Raw genomic sequence first — 6,647 nt, forward strand, 5'->3', positions numbered from 1 at the left:
ATGCTAATTTATTTGTAAGATTTATTACCATAATATAAAGTACAAACATTAGGTTAGAAGAAAAGTAATGTCGGTTTTATCCTACACATTTATTCTCTCTGAAGCATTCGCATTACGGCATTTTTAATCTTTACATTAATTTTCATAATTTTCTATAACTTCTGTATAACGATCAACTAGATTCTTGATGCTTTCTTCAGAAAATGTTTGATTTTTGAGAGAAAATAATTCAGGTCAATTTTTTAGTTGGTCGTCATTTTTATAAATTTTATTGATTAAGTGATTCTGCAAGAAGTAGAAAAGATAGTAGTAGGATGGAGCCATATAAGGTGAATAAAATAGATGAGGCAAAACTTCATGACTTTTTTCTTGAGTGGCTTTTGCTGTGTGAGGTCTCGTGTTATGCTGAAGCGGATCGTTTTTTCTTTGTTTTTTTTCGTTGTTATGCTGAAACGGGTATTTTTTTTTTTTTTTTTTTTTTGATAGAGCATTGTTAGATCATCCAGCTACGGACAATATTTTACTGCTGTGAATGTTTGCTTACGCTCTAATAACTCTAATAATGATCAGTTCTCTTATGCCCCGCCATAAAGAGAGCATAACGTTCTTTGGGTTAAATCCTTGTTTTAGAACAGGTTGTTCGTTTTTTTGCGCTGGGTATTCTTGTAAAAAAAAAAAATTTCATATCCACTCACAATTCATTGCAAAAATGTTTCTGGACGATTCCTAGACAGTAAAGACATGCAAACAGTCAATCTTTGATTTCGTTGAGTGTCAATGTTGGGGAACCCAGTGTCCAAGTCGTGGATTTTTTCCTAACTCGTGAAGGCATGAAATGATTGTGGTATGGGTTGTATTGAATTGTTGAGTTGATTCTTTGATAGTTAATTTTGGATTAACCTCCACACTCAAAAACGTCTTTAATGACGTCTTCTTTAATTGATTTCGCCCTTTCTAAACTTTGCCTATCTAACAGGTTAAAGTCTCAAGAAGAAAACTTTTCAAACTACCATTGACATTTTCGATTAATCCGAACATTCATGCTATAAACAGTTCTTATATTCCTTGTTTCTGCAGCTTAATTTCCATTTTTGAACTCATACAATGTCTCAGACACTCCTTACTAATATCCATTTTTTGCCGCTAAGATATTTTAACTTAATATTTACCCACAAATCACTATAGCTGAAAGGTAAAGAAAGACATTAAGACAGCAATTCATAAAAAATCTAGAACTATGTATAACTCAGGAGGCTGCAAAGTGATGAAGTAAAAATACGGCATTACTTTCTTTCCAATCTAATTGATTTGTATGCTTTATCAAAACGAAAGAATACATGTGAATTAAAAGTGAAAACACAAAGTTCTACATCGGAACAGAAATATAAATTCGTTTTAAACAACGGGAAAATAAAAAAGGCTAAATAAAAAATGTGACTTGGGAGAAATTTTAATGATAGATGAAATTTAATTACGTTAAAAGCGAATAATATTATTGGTATATTAAGTTTTATTTCAAAGAACAGATGCATTCAGAATATGTAAAACTTTAATAAAGCTTTACAAAGAATTAGCGACACAATCGACACCATAAATAACCAAACCTAACATCCTTTCAACTCTCGCTTCTATTATTTTGTCCTTTAGTCCTTACATTCCATGGGCGATGCTTCTGACAAAAGGAGAAGAATTGCTGTTTTCTCAGTCCGAAAATCCTAGTATCGCACTTATTGTTTACTGTTTTTGGATCTTGAAATAGTATTTTTAGTTCCTTACGAAAACTTTTTCTTTTATTTTCTTTAATTTGTTGTAGACTTTTCCTTCACTCAGGAAATAAATCCAAAATGGCGTTTAACTTCTCGCTGTTACTGTTTTTTTTTTGTTTTTTTTACTTAAGACTCACCATTTATCAAGGCCTGAAGGCCGCTCGAGGATAAGGGTTAATGAATGTAAGGTGGTAGTTAAGTAATCGTTAATGGTGTAAATTGGGTCGAATTTATTTATTTACGAAAACTACTTAACAGGAATGTGTTTACATTTAAGGCTACCATATATTTATCCGGGAAGCATGCTAACGGAACAGTGTTGCATAGGCGGGCAATTCAGCTTTGTTCATGGAATCTGCGTTTACATTTAGCCACAGATAGAGAGTGGAGAAAATCATATATAGTGGTTTTAGCTAGTCGAGTGATTTTTGTGAAGCGGGGGACCGTATATTGAAGTTCACACGAGCACTTACCATGAAAATAGTGGTAAAGAAGAGACAGGCTCACGACGTCGCTTCTGTAGGAAAGAAGTTGCAGGGAAGAAAAAAGAGCATTACCTACTAGGTTCCAAAGCCGGTTTTGCACTCTATCAAAGCAGCATAGGGCGTGCCGAGAAGCTCATGCACAGATGTGGCAAAAGTACTCCATTACAGGGTGCACCTAGCTCTTATACAGATAGAGGATACTTACTGAAGCGGTAGAGTTATCCAACCATTTTTCTGGGGATGCTACAACCGATTTGATGTATGTGTTCCATTTCAGATCAGGAGTGAAGGTCAGTCCAAGAAGTTTGTGAAGACACGGGCTTCCCCAAGACTAGAGCCATTCATTTCAATTTTTTTTTACTTTAATAAATTATTATATTATGTTTATTGCAAACATACACAGTTAGGTGGACTATTATAATATAATATATTAGGCCTTGAGGATATAATAATAATGTGTCCACATATCAGAATTATTTTTGGCGTACAACAATTCACATAGTATCAGTAGCCACAATGATTTAACTATCTCGTAGAACAGTGAAACCTGAATATTACAGAAGCTGGGAGAAGGAATGCTAAAAACCTATCGCCTACATAGCTCGTAAATTATATCTAGAAGAAGAAACTTGGGTATTATTTTTATAATCACTTAATTACATCGTTTGCTAGCACCGAAAAAAAGTATCGTCACTACAATTTACAAGATATATGTAAAAATACATTGTGTAACGCCATTATTGAGCTCTGATCACACCAGAAGAAATAAATGAAAAGGGCTTAATCGATGATACCTTTTAAAAATCACGATAAAATACTGACAAATTTGTGATGAAGTAGTTATGTAGTCGTTATGTATGATTGGGTGATTATTTCTGCAGCAATACAGAAAAAAAGAATACTAAAAAATTTCCTGTCTGTTACATAGACATTTCTGGAATGAAAAGACTAATAAGAAGCCATGTGTATTGAGAAAGTAGGGACAAAAGGATTGGAAATGCAGTGAAACTATGCGATGGTTGTGCTTTGGCGACAAAGAATCTCCTATGGTCTAGGATCAACATACATTATTTTGGTCTACTGAATATTTACTTTTATCTACTAGTGGTCGACAGTTTCTAGAAATGTCCGATAATATTAGCATGTAGCTAGAAAAACAAGTCCAGAAGTGAATATTAGTTTTTTATTTTACATAATTTGTTCGGTGTTGTATACTGTATTGTATTAAACAAATGCAATTCACGTTTAGTGAATTTTATTTTTAAGTATTGATAATGGAACATATCACCATTGTAAATATCATACGAGAAGCAATGGTAAGGCAGAACGGCTCATTTTATAGGTTTAAATGAGCGTTAAAGAAAGCGAGAGGTACACCTACAGAAAAACCTTCCAAGGTTATTTGCAAGAATATAGGAGGATCCTAAATAACAATGTTCCATCTTTTATGAAGTAGAAGCAATGTTTGCAAGAGAGATTTAAACAGTGTTTTATAAATCATTGCCAACCTATACAAAACAGACACAAAAAAATGTTACGAAGGAATGCTTCACAGTTGGAGAAAACCTTTGTTGTCGGATGTTCAAAAATCTTAAATCTTGTGTGTGGGGGAAAAAGAGATAGTTGAGACACAGATCGGAAACATGATTTATTTGGTAAAAGGGCCAAGGTTTACCCACAAAAACCCATGAACTGATGAGGAAACGATATCCAAATGTTGTCGAAAATGATACTTCAGAAGATGAACACATAATACTCCAGAGGTCGAACGAGTTTGTGAGAGCAATTCCGTTCTGAACAGCGAAAAACAATAAGAATACGTAATATTACGAACTTTATTGCAATAAACCCTAAAAGATAAAGTATTGACTCCATACGTAGTAAAACTAAGTAGGGGATACCATGGTGGTGTCCGTGACTATAGATTTTACATACATAGGAGCCTACAACGAAGGAGGAGCTGTCTTTCTATAACATATTATTCTGTATTCTTAATTGATGGAGGTCTGAACAGAGCTGAAAAGGAGAAAAAGCCCAAATACCAAGGTCTCATGTATGATATAAAAAGAAACTGGAATCTTAGAGAGATATCAATCATACCAGTTATTATAGATGCCACAGGGCTTATGAAGAATAACCCGAATTCCTACCTAACTAATATTCCTGGTGAACCAAGTGTAAAAGAGATCCAGACAATTGCACTTAAAGGAACAACGAGGATACTAAAAAGAGCTTTCGCTTGGTTTCAATAAAAATCGGGGTAATGTTGGCAACTGGTTTGGCTGCCACATACCCAGCATTACAATCTTTAAAGGAAGTAAATATACACTAGTGTAAATTTATCTCCATGCTGTATTTAATATTATCAGTTGTTAAAAGTGAAAGTCAACAATTAACAGTTAGACATTTGACTTCCGCATTGAACTGGACTTACGAGACAATCCGACGAGAAAACAGGGCAGACTTTTGCTTCATTCAAAGATGACCATGTATCCAGTGCAGAAAATGTAATGCATAGTAGTTAAATAATAATAATTTACATATAAACGGAATTATAAACACTTAACAATTGGTTTTACTGCCACTTCATCCTTAAACACCTTAAAAATACAAACATATGCAGAACATCAACACAAAACAAATATACTTTTCTAATAAGCACATGACAAGATATCGAAAACTCAAACAGTTTAAGCACCTAAAAACGTTGAAAACTGAATCAAATTATATCACAAGCTGTACAATCAGACATTACATAAATCTTTCGATTCCATATCTAGATCCTCAGAAAACTTTCTGAGCACAAATAGTAATCATTAACACTTTTATCAGACAATTTGATTTAATAAAAAATATATATCTTTCTCCATTTTTCCTTCTTTCTAAAGTTCATGCTCACAAACACCTCGACCTGCTACTCAGCTCCAACAGCCAAATTCAAAAACACAAAATTCCACCAACTATTTAAAAAACAAGGCCGATAGCCATTAGTTGCGTGCTTTCGTGTAATGAATGAATGCGTGAATGTAGGATTGACATGAAATTCTTAAAGATAAACTAAAATGACCGAAAAATGGGCTGAAATGACTTAAATAAATAAAAAGTAAATGACTTAGAATGACTTTAATGAACTTAAGGATGAATTGAATGACCTTAAGAATGACTTGAATGCTTAAAAAAATAACTGGAATCCTTCAAAAAGAACTTGAATGATCTGGGGAATGACTTGAATGGCTTTGAGACTGACTGGTTGTAAAGTGGGTGATCATTTTACATTAAATTAATACAGAAAAGTGATCCCCCCACTTTATATCACAATAAGTACAGTATGTAGTAAGATCAGATACTACACTTTGATCTTAGCTAAAAGGCCAAGAAAAGGGTATTTATCTACTCCCTCACCGAGCAAATTAGGCAGAAGGCCGATTTTTAATGTGAGGAGTGAAGGGAAAATGGGGACCAACACCCCAGCGAGTAGGGGAGCTGGATAGTGACAATTGGTATGAAGGAGTGCCCCTACATTAACCAAGGTCTTATATGTGGGATTGCCCCCACATATGGTCTTTGCTTGCAGTATCTGCCGGAACAGATACTACACTTTGAGATATTAAATCTTTTATTCAAGCAAAAAAAGAACATGAACAAAAAACTTAGGCACAAGGCCAACTCAAAAGGGGGGGGGTCGTTTGTCATGCTTGTAACTCTAGAACTAAACAAAAGTTTCTCTTAGCTAGAATCTTCTTTCACCATAATACCGCATTCGCCCTTTCGTACTTGGGGACGTCCTACTTGGCACCCAATTGTTTAAAACATTTTTTATTTCCGTGTAAAAACAAAAGAGATAACAATGATGATACGATAATTCATTTGTGTTGAGGGCGGGGAAAAAAAAACAAAAGACAAAAAGAAAAACTTAAAAAGCTAAGAACAGCATCTATTAACAACAGACCTTTGATCTTAAGAAAAAAAAGCCAAGCACAAAAGTGTTACGGACAGACCGACCGACAGATGGACTGACGAAGTGACTTATAGAGTCGCTTGCACGCGACTAAAAAAAAAATTTCACACCTCATGGAAAGTGAATAAAGGAAAAGGTTTGCACAAAATAACCTTAATGAATTTCCCAATGAAAAAGAAAATAGAAATTAGAATTATGTCGTTTATAAAACCATCCAATTTATTTATTCAGTTTTGTTGCAGCGTACTTGTGATTTTCACTTGGCGAATTATACCCAGAGAGAGACAGAAAGAAAGATAGGTACTTAATAGCTGAAAGATGACCTCTGCGGTACTAGTATAAAAGAATTCTGGTGAAAGGACTGACCCTTTCAATTATCGCCCTATCAGCCCCCCCCCCCTTCGCTAAAATTATTGAAATCTTTATTAATCAAGCAAT

General features: G+C 34.3%; 1 pseudogene; it reads right to left on the reverse strand.

Annotated features, from left to right (window-relative positions):
• Positions 1-5,507: 5,507 nt before the first annotated feature.
• On the reverse strand, positions 5,508-5,635 carry LOC145292599 (U2 spliceosomal RNA; annotated as a pseudogene).
• Between the last annotated feature and the right edge of the window lie 1,012 nt (positions 5,636-6,647).

This window comes from Euprymna scolopes, chromosome 13 (assembly GCF_053919585.1).
Source record: "Euprymna scolopes isolate OS-2025 chromosome 13, ASM5391958v1, whole genome shotgun sequence".
Taxonomy (NCBI): Eukaryota; Metazoa; Mollusca; class Cephalopoda; order Sepiida; family Sepiolidae; genus Euprymna; species Euprymna scolopes.